At 31.5% G+C, this 19,704-nt stretch overlaps 1 protein-coding gene across 1 annotated transcript in view; it reads right to left on the bottom strand.

The window, feature by feature from the left end:
- The window catches only part of LOC120536016 (hamartin-like), a 64,004-nt gene extending 52,181 nt beyond the window's left edge, over positions 1-11,823 (bottom strand). The window contains exon 1 of the mRNA XM_039764301.1: positions 11,738-11,823. The gene's annotated coding sequence lies outside the window, so the exon portion shown is untranslated. The remainder of the gene's footprint in view (positions 1-11,737) is intronic.
- Between the last annotated feature and the right edge of the window lie 7,881 nt (positions 11,824-19,704).

Below are 19,704 nucleotides of genomic sequence, written 5' to 3' on the forward strand. Positions count from 1 at the left end.
TGAAAACATGCACTGGAGACTAAGTTTTAAATGGAAGGCGTATCATCTAGATAAATTATACAGATTAATTATCCCAGAGGGAAATTTGATTGCAGAAGAACAAAACATAGGCGCTGTTACAAAGATACAATAAAATAAGCCAAGACACAACAGCTGACAATCAGTGCTATCATATACACACACTATATTATATATATATATATATATATATATATATATATATATATAGATATATGAATATATATATATAGATATATATAGATATATAGATATATATATATATATATTTCCAACCTTTCCCCAAAATAAAAGGCCCCCAATTTTAAAACCTTTTTTTTTTTTTTTCCTGAAAAGGGGTTTGGAATGTTAAAAAAACCCCCCTTTTTTTAAAAACAACAAAAAAAATTTTTTTCTTTTAAAAGGGGGAATTAATTTTGGTATTTTTTTTAATCAATATTTTTTAAAATTCCCAATTTTCAAATTTTTAAACTTTTTAAATCTATTTTTACACCAAAAAAACCAAAAATTTAATAAAATATTTTTAAAAAATTTTTAAACCTTTAAATTTCTATACAACCCAATAAATAAAACAAAAATTTTAAAAATCTTTATCTCTAAACCCTAAAATTAAAAACAATAAAATGCAGATTAAAAATTTTCAAAACATCAATTTAAATTTCATATTCATCTATATAAAATTAAACACCCAAAACTTAAAACCCCTTATCAAAACCTTAATCAACAAAATTTTGATTTTTTCCCTTTAAAACATTTCATTTAAAATTATTTAAAAAATTAACTAAACTGTAAATTTTATATTAAAAAATTTTATATTTTTCCCCCTTTTTTTTCGAAACCTCCTTTAAAAAATTTTAGTACAAAAAAATAAATAAACATATAATAATTAAATAATAAATAAAATTATAATTAATTTAAAATTATAAAAAAATAAAAATAAAAAATTAAGAACCCTGATTATAAAATATATACAACCATAATATAAAATATAAATATATATATATATAAAAACACATATATATATAAATACAACAAATAAATAAATACATAAATAAATTATTAATAATACAATATATATAATAATACATAAACACATATATATATATAAAAAATATTATACATACATATTATATAATATACATACATATAAATAATATTCATAATAATATAATAATAACAATATAATATATAAAATATATATATATATATATATAAAAATTTAAAAAAAAAAAATAATATATATATTCAAAAAAATATATATATAAAATTTTAAAAAAAATATTTTAAAAAAAAATTAAAAACTTTAAAATAATATTTTATAAAAAATAAATATAATATAAAAAAAAATATAATAACAAAAAAATATAAAAAATAAAATATATATAAAATATATACATATATATATTTTATTATTACATATTATTTTATATAATATAAATTATATAATAAAAATATATATATAATAATAATAATATACATATATATATATATATAAAAAAATATATATATATATATATATATATATATAAAATATATATATATATATATCACTATATATAATAAAAAAACCCTATAATATATATATAATTTAATTTTTAAATAAATTCAAATTTTAATTTAATACATTTTAAAAACAAAATTTTTAAATTTTATAAAAAACCCCAAAAATTAAAACAAACTTTTTTAAAAAAAAAAACCCAAAAAAACAAAAACAAAAAAAAAAAAAAAAAAAACCCCAAAAAAAAACCCAAAAAAAAAAAAAAAAATTTTTAAAAAATTTTTAAAAATTAAACTTTTAAAAAAATAATTTTTTTAAAAATAAATAAAAATTTTAAAATAATAATAAATTAAATAAATAATATAATATTTCCAATAACAAAAATAAAATTTTATAATTTAAATTTTAAAAAAAAAATTATAAAAAATTTTTAAATTAAAAAAAATTTTAAATTTCTAAAATTTTACTTTGGGAAACAAACCTAAAATTTCAATTCCCCAAACCCCCCGGGGAAAAAAAAAGGCACATTCAGTCCTTAAAAAAGGGGAGGGGAAAAAAAAGGGAAGGGCATAAAAGGGGCCCCCAAAAATTTATGAATGAAATTTCCTTTTGGGGGTTTTTGGGAAAACCCCCCCGAAAACCCCCAACGAACCAAAAGACTCCCAAAAGCGCCCAAGAAAAAATAAATATAAATTTTGAGAACAAAACAATAAAAAAAATTTTATGCCGGCAAAAGGTATTAAAAATTCCCCTTTTTCTTTCTACCCTTTTTAAACCTCCCCCGCCGTCGGGATACAAAAAAGAAATATTAAAACGTCACTTCTTTGGGAAAAATGGGGTTTTGTGTTTCCAAAGTTGGGAAAAAGCCACCGGGGACCATAAAACATTAAAAAAAAGGGCAAAAGAAGGATGAAAGAGGCTGGGGGCGAAAGCCCAAAAAAGTGGGCCTATTTTTACACATTTGAAATTAGCCAAAAAAAGTTTGTTGGGGAAAAATCCCTTCCTTTAAAAACTAGGCCCCAAAACCAATCCGGGGGTTTTAAAAAATTTTTGGTCTTTTCTTTTATTTTTAAAATTTTTTTTGGGGCCCCGTGGAAAAAATTTGAATAAATTTCCTTAAAACTGGGGTTTTCCCACAAAATTTTGGGAAAAAAAACTTGATGGCCCCGGGAAAAATAAAAAACAAAAGTCCGTCTAATGCTTATTTTAAAAACCTTTTTCTTTTTAACCCCACAATCGGGGCCCCCCAATTTTAAAGTAAAAAACGGCCCAAAATAAATTTAACTTAGTTTTGTAAACCCGGATTCCCAAAAAAAACTAAAAAATAAAGCGGGGGCCCCCGGGCCCCGGTTTAAAAGGCCCTTTTGAGCCAAAGAAAAAAAATTTTTTTTTTTTTCCCTTTGGGGGAAACCCGGGTAAATAAAAAACGGGTTAATACTGGGAAAATATTTTTAAAAAGAATTGGGGAAAAAAATTAAAATGGGGTTGGAATTTTATAAAAAAAAAAATTTTTGGGATTTTTTGGGTTTTAAAGAAAAAGTTAAAAAATATACAACCCTTTAAAATTTTTAAATATAAAATAAAAAAAAATAATTTTAATTTAATTTGAAATTTAAAAAAATTAAAAAAAAAATTTTAAAATTAATTAAAAACATAAAAACAACTATATTAATTTATCACTAAATATAATTTAACCCACATATACAAATATTTTTTATATATAATATGAAAATATATATTTTATATATTGTTTTTTAAAAAATATAAAATATATATATAAATATAACAAAATTTTATATATACACATATATAATATATATAAAACAAAACATATTATATAAACATACAATATATATATATATACACAATATAAAATTAAAAATAATAAAATATATTTTAAAAATATACATATATTTTAATAAATATAACAATATATATATAATAATATAAATATATATATAAATATATATATATTTTAAAATTAAAAATATATATATTATTATATATATATTTAAAATATATTATAAATAAATATTTATATAATTATATTATATTATTTTTGTTATTTTATATATATTATATTATAATATATATATTATATATGTATAATAATGTAATAATGTATATTTAAAATTGTTTTATGTTGTATATATTTTTAATAAAATTTTAATTTTAATGTGTTTATTTTATAAAATATTTATTATATTTTAATTATAATATATATATTTATTAAATATATATATATATATATATTTAATAATATATATATATAATATTTATTATTAATAATATATTAAATATATAAATATATTATAATATTATTTTTAACAATAAAACATAATAATATAATATATATTTTATAAAATTAATATATATCAATATATAAATATTTATAATATATATAATAAAAATATATACAATATAAAAAAACATATATTATTACATATATATCACTATTATATATATATTAATATATAATAAATATATATTATATATATCATAATATACACATATATATATATCTATTTCAATATATTATTTTACATTATTAACAATATTTTTAATAAATAATTTTAAAAATATATATAATAAATTTTAAATTTTTATTAATATAATATCATATATATATATACATATATTTTACATATATATATATATATTACACATATATATAAAAAACATATATATCCCAAATATATATATATACATATATATACAATATATATATATACATATATATACATTTTTTTTTACTATATATAAATATATATATATATATACAATATATATATATCCTTTTCCTTAATATATTAACAATATAAAAAATATATAATATATAAACATATATATAACATATATAAAACATATATATACACTATATATCATATATATACAATATTTTAAATATATATACATATATATACATATATATACACATATTATATTATATATTATACATATATACATATATTTTTATTTTATACATAATATACACATATATATATATATATATACAATATATACACAATAATAAAATATATATACAATATAAAATAAAAAAAAACACTTTAAAAATCATTAATACACAAAAAAATTACAAAATTACAAAAAACAAAAAACAAATTTAATCCCAAAAAACACAAAAAAAACAAAACAAAAAATTTTAAAAAAAAAAATTAAACAAAAACAAAAAAACAAAAACAAAAAAAAAAACCAAAATTTAACAAAAACCCCCAAAACAAAAACAAAAAAAAAAAAAAAAAAAAATATACATATAAAACACATATATATATATATATACATATATATACAATATATATATATATAATATATAAAAATATATATATATACATATATATACACATATATATTATACATATATAAATATATATATACATTATAAAACAATATTATATACATATATATACACATATATATATATAACATTTTAACACATAATATATATACATTAATTATATATCATATTAATATAACTATATACACATATATACCATATATTAAAAACCATTATAACATATAATAATAGTACTTATTTACTATATATATACATTTTAAAAACAAATATATAACATATATACATATATAAAAAATAAAACATATTATATATATATATATATATATATATAATATACATATTGAAAACATTAGGACACCCTTTAAAGCATGTTTTTTTGTAACATTTTAATAAATGGTTATTTCACCCTTTCAACAATAAAGTTAAAGTAATCCCAAACAAAAAACGAAGAAAAGTCTTTTCAAGATCTTTTAAAATGTCATTCTAAAAAATCCTATTCTAACTAAAAAAGGGACACCCCACATTAACCCCCTCTTAAATTGGCTCAGATCTCACACAGGTTTTCCACCGGTGCACATAATTTGTAGATCGTTACTCTGCATTTGAATGAGGTTCCTATTTAAATTTGGGCATTTTGTTTGGTGTGCTCCCGACTGTTTGGTGAGGGAGCACCTGGGGGGAAAAAAAAGGGTTCAGAGGACTTCAGAAAGATTTAGGCCTATGATCTGGGAAGGGATCTCAAAAAATTTTGAAACAGCCCCCCCTTCGGGAAATAGTCTCAAGTGGGGGCCAAAACCCCCCATGCCCGGACTGGGAGGAAATTCACCCCAAGACAGACCCAAGATGCAAAAATTCCAAACCCCAAAGTGTCATCTAAAAAATACAGGCTCTGGCTACTGTTTTGAAAATCATGCCTCTACAATCAAAAAAGACTGGCCGTTTCTTGATGGGGGGTGTAAGGAGGAAAACCTTTTCTTTTAAAAAACCGGGCCGACGTTTTTCCCGAATAAAGTTTAAAAAACCGGACTTCGGAAAGCTTTGGGCAGATGAGTCAAAAAATTATTTTGGGCCAACAGAGAGGACATGTTTCGAAAACCAAAACATTCCCAAAAAAAGAACCCAAACCCTTGAAACATGGAGGTGGAAATTCATTTTGGGGGGCTTTTCGCACAGGGCCGTCAGCTCACCATCGCCCGGGAATTTACTGTATCGAAAGGGGCAAAAACAAGGACCATGTTGAAAATTAAAATGAAGGGAACTGGACCCTGCAACGACAAACCCAAAAATTTTTAAATCAACCAAAAATTTGGGGAAAAAAAGAAATGGGGGTCCTGGAATGGCCAAGTCAAAGTCAATTTGAATCCCCTTGGATGCTTGGGTGATTGAAAAAGGGGTTGCGGGGAAACCCCCAAAATCTCACGAAAAGTTCCCCGAGGAGGTAAAAAATTTTTGACCCTGTAAGACTGGTAGATGGCTACAAGAACCGTCTCCTGCAGTTATTTTTTACCCAAAGGGGAAGACTCCTATTAGGGGAATGTCTTCTTTTTTTTTCAGTTAGAATAGGCTTTTGAGAATGCATTTACAGAAGATCTTGAAAGACTTTTCCCCAGTTTTTTTTTTTGTTGGATTCTTTAATTTTCTGTATTTTGAAACGGAGATGAAAAAAACCCTTTATTAAAAAAAAAAAACCCATTTTTCAAAGGGGGGTCAATTTTTACATGACTGATATATATATATATAACCCCACAAAATATATATATATATATATATATAAAAAATATATATATATACACATATATATTAATAATACACTTTTTTTATATTAAAAAATATATATATATATATAAACACATATATTATATTATATACACACAAAATATATATATATACACACAATATATATATATATACACACAAATAATAATATAAACACACAATATTATATAACACACATATATATAATAATATAAACACATATAATATATATTAACACCATATATATATATATATACACCCAAATAATAATATTAACCCCACACACTTATAATATTTAAACACACCCAAAAAAATAATAATATTAAAAAACTTATATTTATATATACACACCCAAAATATATATATATACACACACACATATATTATATTAATAATAATATTTTTATAATAATAATAATAATAATAATAATAAAAATTTTTATATATATATATATATTTTATATAATAAAATAAATATATATAATACAAAATACATCATACATATATAATATAATATAATAATAATATAATATACATAATAATAATAAAAAAAAAAAAACTAAATAATAATATTATTATTATATTAAAATTTTAAAAAAAAAATATTATTCAAAAATAAAAATTTAAAATTTTTAAAATTATTATTTAAAAATATAAAAATAATATATAATAATACAACAATTTTAATAATAAAAAAATATAATATATAATAATATATTACTAAAATTTATATATACAATATATATATAAACATATACATCATATTATAATTTTACACATAAAAATATATTAAAACCCCAAAAATATAATAATATAAACCCCATATTAATATATACAAATATATATATACATACATATTATTATTAATAAAAAAATTATACACAAAATATAATATTATTAATTTTATACAATAAATTTTTAACAAAAATATATATCAAAAATATAATTTAAACCCCCAAAAATAATAAATAACACATATTATTATATAAAAAAAAAATTTTTTAAAAAAAAACACCAAAAAAATAATAACACAAAAATTTTATTTCCCCATATATTTAATAATAAACCCCTATATATATTATATTACAAATATATTATATATACCACATATATATTATATATTAAAAATTATATAATATAAAATAATTATAATAAAAAATTAAAAAAATTTTCTATTAATAATAATAATAATATAATATAATATTAAAAATATAATACCCAAAAATTTAAAATTATTAATAATATAATAATAATTATTATATCCTATAATTAATATTAAATAATAATTTAAAAATATATACAAAAAAAATTATTTAATATATAATAAATTAAATATAATAATAATAATAATACATATTAATATAAAATAATATAAATATATATAAATATTAATACATTTATTACATAATAATAATATAATATAATAATATATAAAATTTTAAAAATAATATTACAATATATAAATATATAAAATAAATATAAAAATATATATATTACAAAAAAACAAAATATATATATATATATATACATAAAAATAAAAAAAAAAAATTTAAAAAAAAAAAAAAAAATTTTAAAAAAAAAAAAAAAAAAAAAATTATTAAAAAAAATTTTAAAAAAAAAAAAAAAAAAAAAAAAAAAAAAAAAAAAAAAAAACAACAAAAAAAAAAATTTACAAAAAAAAAAAAAAAAAAAAAACAAAAAAAAAAAAAAACAAAAAATTTATTATAAAAAAAATAAAAAATAAAATAAAAAAAAAAATAAAAAATTACAATTAAAATAAAAATATAATTTAATTTATTAAATTTACCCGGGGTTGTTCAAAAAAATTAAAAAATTAAAAAATTTCCCCCTTAAAAAATCTTTTAAATACATTTTTTTTAAAACTGGGTTTGCAAAAAAATTAAGTTAAAAATAATTTTTTTAAATTTAAAAAAATAATTAAATAATTTTTCCCAACAATTTTCATTTAATTTTAAAATTAATTTTGATTTTAAAAGTTAAAAAATTAAATAAAAGAAATTTACAAAAAAAAAAAATTGTTATGTTAACTAAATTAACCCTATCAATATTTGCTGTATTTATATGCCCAAAATTTACTTAATTAAATAAAAAGGAACCTAGGCCCCCTTTAAGGGAAAAAATTTTAAAAAAATTTTAAAAAAAGTAACAATCACATTATTGGACAAACTCATCAGCAACAGTTCCATGGCCTTCCTCCTTGTCTTGTCTATGACTCACAATGACAAGACTACTACTACTACCTAAGATGCTTACAGCTGTAAAAATAAGAGCTCTTAAATGTGTGGCTCTTTACCCTCAGGAACCTAAATATTCAACCCAATGGCAACAGTTGAAATTTAGGATAAAGAGAATGGCTACTGACTGACTGGTGTGTGTGAAGAAGCAAGAAAAGGTTGAAATCAAGATTGATGGGCAGACAGTGAGACGGGCTGCAAGCTTCATTTATCTGGGATCCACCTTTTGTGAGGATGTAGTCAGCAAATCAAAAAGCACCTAGCAATGGGTCGGTCAAAGATGACATCACTGAATACAATCTGGAGAAGTAGACATATCTAACAGTTCAAAAGTCAGGCTGGATAAAGTTCTTATCTGGCAAATTGCAAAATATGGATGAAAAGGATGGACCCTCAAGCAGGCAGACTCAAAGAACATAGAAGCTTACGAAATGTGATGCTCCAAGCGTCACTGAAAGAAAACCGTACTAACAGATGGGTTCTCAAGAAGCTAAATGAAACCCAAGAACTACTTTATAAAGTAAGAAAGTTAAAACTTTGTACATTACAAGGAAAACTAGCTGTATGGAGAAAGAAATCATTCAGGGATGCAGAGAAGAGAGGGCGATAGAGGAGGAGTGGACCAGGATTGGAATCGACAAAGCAATCCAGGGCAGACCCTAGTCGCCACCAACCCTTCCACAGAAGGACAGCATTGAACAACAACTATCTGACCGAATCCAGTCCGCCTTCTTTCTAACCCGACTGTGATACAGCCATAGTGACAGAGGTCTGCTGCAAACCAAGAATTTCACTGCTAGTTTTCACAATGATGTTAAGACGGTTTATATTCTTAGTCCAGAGGTTTCCAAACCTACAGGCATGTGTAAAAGTTAACAAAAATCAAAATTGCATGTGTAATATATATATAAACACACAATACAGTAGGGCTAAAACGATTTCTAGTTTACTAAAAATCATCAAAGTTTCCATTACTCCATATACACCTCAGCGAGCTCACCATGTCTCGCACAGATAATTATCACTATCGAACAACACGCTTACGCTGTGGATACAAGACGTGATTTGATGGCACAGACTGCAAAACAGAGGAAAACAGAGAGAAAACAAATGCAGCACACTATCCAACGCTGGCAAGCTTAACAAAGTCCTTTTTGTGTATTCCAGCAGCATCTAAGCCATCACAGTGTCTCTTTTCCATAGCAGGAAACGTATCAAAGCTAACAGCAAGCCCCTGTTACAAGCATGTTAATATTTTCTCCCGTTTCTTTAAACTTTATTGCAACCACCATATGCTCCTTTACAGGCTTACACACACACCATATCTACCTCATCCAGGGGATACTACTTTTTTTGTGTGTGTCCTTCAAATGATAGAAAGCCTTCCAAGAAGACAGTAAAGGCTTACACTATGCCTGAGCTGTAGTTAGGTGTAAAGGCAATTATGTGTTATTATTAATGATTTATGCCTTAGTTTTAGGCTGTAGGTATACCTTTTTTTAAAAGTACTTTGTAATTAACAATAATAATACATTTTATTTGAGTACCTTTCCCATGCTCAAGTCACTTAATTGATATATTATTTTCGTATTTATTAGTTTTGGTGTTTCAAACGGTTTTCTTTAAAACCTGGAAAGTAACACGGCACTTAAATGTGTTTAGTTTTGACAAATAATTTTATGCAATAAAAATATCTCTATAAAGGAAATCAATTAGCTGTTAATTTTAAGAGATATTTTCTCTTTTATAATTACTTTAGCTCTATATAGAATACTAGAGTGTTGTACCACGTTAGTCATTAAGGATGTAGTAAGAAGTCAAGCCAAAAATTACATCTTTCATTGGTTCAATAAAAAGATTACAACATGCAAGCTTTTGAGGCAACTCCGGCCCCTTCTTGATTGCCTGAAGGGGCCCTAGTTGCCTCCAAAGCCAGCATATTGCAATCTTTTAGTGAGCCAAATAAAAGGAGTCATTTTGCTTGACTTCTCACTACTATTGATCTTAAATAGGGCAAAAGTATTTCTTATCCAATTACTCGATTAATCGGTGGAATAATCAGTAGAATGCTCGATTACTTAATCGATTGCTGTAGCCCTACAACAGTGTGCAACTACATTTTATATGTATTATCTATATATCCGTACACACACATCTCTATACTGTATATATCTATGTCTGTCTACAGCAATATGTATAGATAGATAGAATAGATCTCTATATCAATATTGACAGGCAGATAGAATATACCTATTAAGATCGATCGATAGATATGATTAACAGAAAGGCAGACGCAGTTAACACGAGTCCGATTCTTTCGGTAACTGGACGGAGAGTCGACGCCACTGACGTGCACACGGACGGATTTAAGAGTCAACCAGGCGGACAGGCAAATTTCGGACCCATGCAAATCGGTAAGAGGGACGATTAAACTGCACCCAGATTTATGAGGACAACTGGGGAACAAAGAAACTGCCTGACAGACGCGTGATACTAAAAAAAAACAGGAGCGAGTAAAGAATCGAGAACAGAACAAAATAACAGCAAACTCGTCGAGCATCGAGTGACACAAGCGGGCACCATGCCTGCTCCCCTCTCTCTCCCCTCTACAAAAAAGGATTTACTTGAAGGACTCTGGCTATTCGAGGCTCTTTTTAAACCCTGAACCGTTTACCTGCGACCGCTCATCCAACAACCGAAGACTTCTTTTTATTTTTTGACGTGTTGTTTTCCTACTCAAACAAGCAAAAACACGCAACACTTAACTGTGCTACCCGGGAGAGTGCAGCGTGTTGAAAGTCGCCGTCATGTCGCTGCTTTTCTTCATTACATTCAAAGCATAGCGTCAAGAATTCAACAAACGGAGCCTCTCTTTTTCAAAGGGGGCCTGTTTACCTCTCAGCGTTCCTCCACTCCACAGGGCGCCGCCATCTTGAACACCTCATCACCCCTCCCACTGCCGTCCGCCTGAGGGCAAGCAAAAATAGTCCGCGTCGCCCCTCGGATCGGCAATAAAGCGACGGGGACGAATGATCGGGACACTTACCGACAGCGTCGTCTTCCTTTTGTGTAGAAATGGCTAGTTGTCGTATTTTAGCTCTTCTTTTTCAAACGTTAAAGTCTACCATTGAAGTTGCTAGTCTTTTTTTTTTTTTTTTAGAGCGGAGGGATACAAATGAGGCCACTTTCGCGTGACTCGAGCTGCGCGCGCAGGCGTTCAATAGAAAAGTAAAAAAAAAATTGTTTTGTTTGTCAGTACCGAGACCTTTGCACTGGAGGGCCTGCGAGCTCGCGGTTAATCATTTTTTTTTTGTTTAACATTCATGAAAAAGACTCCTCGAGTAACCTGAATTACTCATCCGACTCTTTTACTTGTCAAGTGGTTCGAAATATAGCGCCTTTAGCGGATGTTTGTCCGCCCGGCTCGTTCAGCAAGCAAACATCTAGGGTTAGGGTTTACACCCCTTCTTTGTTTTGCGGAATCGTCCCGTATTTGTAGCTGACAAGTTGTGTTCTGAAAATGGAACGCTATTTGTTCTGCATTTTATACAGTGACAAAATTCCAAGTGGGACTAGGGACCACCTGGCAACCCCCATTCCAAGCACCCATCCTCACAAAGTCACCCAAACCAGGCGTTGGAAATCCTAGCCAGGGTGCTCCTGATTGTCAAAACTTCTTAACTTAGGTCCGTCGTTCTTCACGGTTGAAGCCTCCAGGCAATTCCCTTCTTTACTCTTCTATCTGGCAAAGCCCTGAAATGGACACGAGGCTGAAGCCTGGTGCTGATTCACTTCAAGTCAGCTACTCATTCAAGCATCTGGTGCAAATCAGTTACTTATTCAACGTTAACAACAAGACAACATTAAACATAGATATTCTAGCAACGTATAAGTTAATTTGCAGACGTGAAAAGTGGGGCGGAGCTGGATGATGGCTTCAGTCCACATCAGACATTCAGTGGCTTAGAGCTGTGGAAGGTCATCCCCATTAATTTTACAAGCATTACAGATAGCTTACAGTCCTGGCAGGGTGCTGTCAGTAGTGCAGTGGGAGAAGTTCAACAAGGATTTGGGGTTCCTGCCCCAAAGCTCTTTAGTGTCCTTAGAAAGAAGAGCCTTTTTCAGGATGTAGGTGGTGCTGACAGACCATCAGGACACCCAGGAACCTGAAGCTGCAAGCTGACTGGACAGGATAGCTGTTGATGTGGAGTGGAGTGTGACTGCCTTTGTTCTTATTGATGTCAACAAACTGGACCTCCTTTGAACTGTCGACATTCAGGGAGAGGTTGTTGTCAAGGCACCATATGGTCAAGTCTTTCACCTCCCTTCTGTAGGAAGCATTGTCATCGTTGCTGATGAGGCCAGTTACATTGGTATCAGACTCAATATCTTGTTCCCCTTTTGCTTTGCTACACACTCCTAGGTGAACTGACTGTGCAGCAGTGAGCTGAGGAAGAAGTCAGGTCAGTTTGGGAAGCGTGCACAGGTACAACACGTTGCCACATCTACCACATGACAAAACCGCTCAGGACCCTGATTGCCAAACCCTGAAACTCCCCCAGGCAGACATGCGGTCCAGTTCCACCCTCCGGAAATGACTATCTATGTGCTACAGCCAGGTGTTATGTGGGCATCCCCTTGTCCTTGTCCAGCCACTTGGGTCTTCAACAATGAGGATCCTGCAAGTCAGATCACCCTCAGGGAATCCCACCACATGGCCGTAGTGCCATAGCTGACACTCCTTCACAATGCGGATAATGTGCCTCATTCAGGACTTGGTGAGCAACCGCTCATTTGACACAAAGTCAAACTAGCAGTACCCAAGGATTCTCTGAAGAGATACAGTACCGAAGGAGTCCAATCTTCATCTCAGGTCACCGGATAGCATCCATGTCTAGCAACCATATAGCAAGACAGGAAGCACCAGGACTTTAAAGACTTGGACCTTTGTCCTTTTGCAGAGATATTGGGAGCACCACACAACCCTTTCCAACAACCTCATGAGCCCCCCATGCTCTCCCAATCCATCTACTGACTTAATAGGAAGAGTCACCAGGGACAAGAACGTCACTGCTGAAGTAAGTAAACCTTTCAACGAGGTCAACATTCTCTCCACAGACAGACATACTGCTGATGGCTGTATCCAAGAGGTCATTAAAGGCCTGGATCTTGGTTTTTATCTGGGTCACTCACAAGCCCAGATACTCAGACTCCTCACTCAGTCTCTCAAGAGCCCCGATCAGAGCCTCCATTGACTCAATGAATATCAGAGAATCATCAGCAAAGTCAAGATCAGTGAATTTCTCTTCACCAACTGATGCCCCACATCCAATGGACCTCACGACCCTGCCCAACACCCAGTCCATGCAAGCTTGAGCAGAGCAGGAGCGAAAACATGCCCCTGATGAACCCCAGAATCAAGTGAGAAAAAACACTGTGGTTCTGCCTCCACTCTGCACAGCACTCACAATACCAGTGTACAGGCTGGCCATGATATCCAGCAAATTCCGCAAAGTCTCAAGATGTCCAACAGGGCAGCTCGTTCAACTGAGTTAAACACTTTATGAAAATCAACCAAGGCTGCAAAGAAACTCTGGCGATATTCACGGATCCTATTGAGGACGACCCTAGCAAGGACCTTACCCGGGACCGAGAGCAGTGTTATCCCTCTGTAGTTGCCGCAATCCAGGCGATCACCCTTCCCTTTTCAGATAGAGACGACAAGTCCTGTTTTCCAGTCAGTTGGGATGATGCCCGTCTCCCAAATAGGAAGCAACAGCCTTGTGGAAATCACATATTGGTAAAGAGCATGGAAGAGTTCTTGTTGCCAGTCATCCATGACTATTGGCCAGGAACTTAAATACCAATCCACAGATGAAGCTGATCAGACTAAGGTCTCTGAGGTTCACACCAGGTTGGTGGGCACAATAGTGCTAGAGGAAGAGAGCTGTCGTCATTGAATAGCATCCTGACATAGGTGTTTTTCCTTTCCTTTAAAGAGTTAAATACCCTAATTTTTACAGTTTTCATAAACTACAGATGTGTCTCTTAAATTGCCGTTGTGTTTTGCCCAGCCCCATGTGGATAAATGGCTGAAATTAAATCACAGCTTGTAAACACCCATATTTAATGAATGGGACTGTGCCAATTTTTCCAGACAATTTCACCAATGTACCCATATTGTGCCAGTCAAAACTCAAGTGGAGTTTAAAGAATGCATCTGTTTTGTCACAAATTTGATGGCCCAACATGGTGTAACTCATTTGTACCAGTGCCAGTTTCAAATATGGAATATAATAATTCTTTACATTTATATAGCGCTTTTCTCACTACTCAAAGTGGTTAATATAGGGAGTGGGAAGCCACTTCAACCCCTATCAATGTGCAGCATCCGCATTGATGATGTGATGGCAGCCATATTTGTACCAGTACTCTCACCACAGCTTAGCTATTAGGTGCAGACGAGGTTAGAGACAGGGGATGCTTAGGGGGCCAGAATGACTAGACTGTGAAGTGCAATTTAGCCAGGACATTGGGATACACCCTACTGTTTTTGAAAGAGTGCCTAGAGATCTTTTATGACCATAGAGAGTCAGGACCTCAGCGTTTCATCTCATCTGAAGGACGGCACCATTTTTACAGCACAGTGTTCCCATCTCTGCACTGTGGCATTGGGATCTACATTCAGACCACAGGGTAAGCTCCCACTGCTTGCCTCACCAACATCTCTTCTTGAGATGTAAAACCGAGGTCCTGACTCAATAAAAATCCCTGGACATCCTTCATAAAGAGTAGGGTGTATCTTGATGTCCAGGCTAAATTGTCCACTATGGCCTGTACCACAATTGGAAGAACAAAAGAAATGTAACTAATTACATTTGAAATGTTGGATGAAGGGGTCTACCAAATAATCAGTAAGAGTAATGTGACATTTGAGTATATATTATGAGATGTTTACGAGTTTCTTTTGTTTACGCCGTTCACTCAAGTACACTTTTTCTTTTTGTGTTTTTTTTGTCGGCTGTACATAGTCCCCTTTAAAAGTCAGCAGATATAAGTGTAAATGTACAGCAGTACTTGAAATGGAGATACATCATGTGCCAGTACTCTATGTGTTACATACACTCACCTAAAAGATTATTAGGAACACCATACTAATACGATGTTTGACCCCCTTTCGCCTTCAGAACTGCCTTGATTCTACGTGGCATTGATTCAACAAGGTGCTGAAAGCATTCTTTAGAAATGTTGGCCCATATTGATAGGATAGCATCTTGCAGTTGATGGAGATTTGTGGGATGCACATCCAGGGCACGAAGCTCCCGTTCCACCACATCCCAAAGATGCTCTATTGGGTTGAGATCTGGTGACTGTGGGGCCATTTTAGTACAGTGAACTCATTGTCATGTTCAAGAAACCAATTTGAAATGATTCGAGCTTTGTGACATGGTGCATTATCCTGCTGGAAGTAGCCATCAGAGGATGGGTACATGGTGGTCATGAAGGGATGGACATGGTCAGAAACAATGCTCAGGTAGCCCGTGGCATTTAAATGATGCCCAATTGGCACTAAGGGGCCTAAAGTGTGCCAAGAAAACATCCCCACACCATTACACCACCACCACCAGCCTGCACAGTGGTAACAAGGCATGATGGATCCATGTTCTCATTCTGTTTACGCCAAATTCTGACTCTACCATTTGAATGTCTCAACAGAAATCGAGACTCATCAGACCAGGCAACATTTTTCCAGTCTTCAACTGTCCAATTTTGGTGAGCTTGTGCAAATTGTAGCCTCTTTTTCCTATTTGTAGTGGAGATGAGTGGTACCCGGTGGGGTCTTCTGCTGTTGTAGCCCATCCGCCTCAAGGTTGTGCGTGTTGTGGCTTCACAAATGCTTTGCTGCATACCTCGGTTGTAACGAGTGGTTATTTCAGTCAAAGTTGCTCTTCTATCAGCTTGAATCAGTCGGCCCATTCATTCTCCTCTGACCTCTAGCATCAACAAGGCATTTTCGCCCACAGGACTGCCGCATACTGGATGTTTTTCCCTTTTCACACCATTCTTTGTAAACCCTAGAAATGGTTGTGCGTGAAAATCCCAGTAACTGAGCAGATTGTGAAATACTCAGACCGGCCCGTCTGGCACCAACAACCATGCCACGCTCAAAATTGCTTAAATCACCTTTCTTTCCCATTCTGACATTCAGTTTGGAGTTCAGGAGATTGTCTTGACCAGGACCACACCCCTAAATGCATTGAAGCAACTGCCATGTGATTGGTTGATTAGATAATTGCATTAATGAGAAAATGAACAGGTGTTCCTAATAATCCTTTAGGTGAGTGTATCTATTAACACGAAACGTGAGGAGCAAGGAACAGTGTCAGTCAACTGTTGCAGCAGAATTTCTGTGGCTTCCGCATTAGAAATTCAAGCGCCACCATCTAAAATAGACTCTGTGGTGTTGTGTGAATTAAGCATAGGTGGAGGAGTGGGGGGATTTCCTACCCTCTCGTTTCTACCTTGGAGTTTGCAGCACCATGATTGGAGAGCATTGTCAATCCCCTGTAGCTTTCAGCACCACGACTGTGGTCTGGAGGTTGACAGAGTATGACAGATAACCAAGACGAGAGTCGGTATGCATCTAATAGTGCCGGCAATCATCAGCAAAAAAAAAAAAAGCAAAACACCTCTTGCTGACCATTGAGCTTCCTTGATCTTTTTCCATTCCACAACATGATCCCGTCTCTTTTCCCTGTCCAGGACAGCTCCCCGTCTTTAGTCATCTCTTCTCCCTATTGGTTAGTGCTGCTGTTCATGTGGCCTACCAATCGCTTCTGCAATGCCCTTCATTTGCATAAAGCATAGTGTCAGCACAGTGCAGAGCATGTAAGTTAAAATAATTTTAATAAAAATTGACAAATCAAAATAACACATGTTGGATAGTCTTCTATAACTACCAAATTTCAATCAAATCCGTAAAAGCATTTATGAAATTATGGGGTATTTAGGTTTTTTATTGTTTTTACATCTTGTCACACATGTGCGATTAAGAGGGACATGAGTGGACCAAGCAGAGGTAATTACCCACCAGGCCAGGGGGTGGTGTGTGCACTAAATCTACCTCTGTTATCTCTGCAGGCCAAATATGGGAAAACCTGCCTGACTGAACATCAACAACGTCACTTCTGGCTCCATCACTCAGACTGACGTCACTTTCGATTCCGGCACCCAGAACAACATCACTTCCAGTTCCGGCCCTAGACGACATCACTTCCGGTTTCGGCTTATAAAACCGCCATCTTTTCAATACCGAATCAGTTCAGTTTGGAACTCAACAAGAGCACATCCTTGCTTATCTCTTTATCCTTTTTCAGCCAGGGAGTACATACGGGTGGCTGCCCCAAACCTTTATTCGTGTGTTGAGACTGCTTCTTTCACAATCCAAATATTGAATACTGTATGTCCTTTCTTAGAGTTAACCTACTGGTCTAGACATACTGTACCATCCTGCCAAATTTCAAGTTTTCAATTAAATGGGAAATAGTCAGTGAATGAGTCAGTCAGTCAACTTTACATTATATATTGTGATAAAAAATCAGGCAGCAGACAGAAAAGATTTGGGGATGGCTGCCCTGTATACTGAAAAACCAGTAAATGAAAAGAACCACATTTTTACAGGGGCGGAGTTCACAACTGAACTGACTAAAAGATTGAGACTGCTCTATAAATATGGTGGGTAAGGTAGAAGAGGTGGAGTCAGGACAGCTGGAACAGGAACTGATTTGGCAGACAGGGGAATTCTGGGTAGCGAAAATGATGCCATTAGTGTTGGCCGGAAATGAAGTCGACAATGGGTGGGTCAATGGTGATGTCATTAAGAGTAAGGCTTTTTGGCTGGGCTGCAGTGGAATAAGAGGAGAGAGGATCAAGTGAGAGTTCCAACCCCTGGTCTGGCTGACAAATAACACTATTTGAGCCTTAAACTGTCCCTCATGCATATCTGTGTAACAATATAAACAGTATATATATACATTTACTGTATATACTATATATATATATATATATATATAAAATCCTGCAACGAGACAAGACTGTTTTAAAGAGATTTTTTCAAGTCCCGCGAGATGAGACTTTTGACATGAGATTGTTTTAAGTCCCGCCCGACTCTCAATAGTCAAACATGCACATGGTCCTCTCACCTTTCATTCGTATGAATGCTTTTGACAGAGCTTTCCTCCTCTCTCAGCTCTTATTGAAGAATTTCATCCCAAAGGGTTATCAACAGAAGAAATGAGTACACGGGCAATCCTAGCACGGAGAAACGATGAAGTCAGTCGAATTAACGCGAAAATTGACGATCGGTTACACAGCAAATTGGTTAAATGCGTATGAATAGACTACACTGAAGCAGTTGGAGGTGATGGTGCAGAAGATGAAAACATCAACTTACAAATATCACGAAGAATATCTACAATCGTTTACACCGTCTGGTCTTCCACCAGCCGAATTACTGTTGAAAGAAGGATGTATCCAAGAAAGGTCATGTAGTACATCTTCAGGAGATAACATGAGACACCAAAGGAGATCTTGATATGCCATTCATATGAAAACATTTACAGTTTCTCGTTAGAATAGCTTTTCCAAAGACAATTAACAAATCACAGGGACAAACATTCGAAAAAGTCAGTTTATTTAATAGAGAGAAAAAAAAGAAATTCTCTCACGGGCAGTTATACGTTGCGTTGTCACGATGTAAGTCCAAACACAGAATCAAAATTCAATGTGATAGTGATGAAAATGTAATTCAAAAAACTGTTTTTACAGTAAAAGTGTAAGTTTAAAAAATATTTGCGTGTTAA

Source organism: Polypterus senegalus, chromosome 9 (assembly GCF_016835505.1).
Source record: "Polypterus senegalus isolate Bchr_013 chromosome 9, ASM1683550v1, whole genome shotgun sequence".
Taxonomy (NCBI): Eukaryota; Metazoa; Chordata; class Cladistia; order Polypteriformes; family Polypteridae; genus Polypterus; species Polypterus senegalus.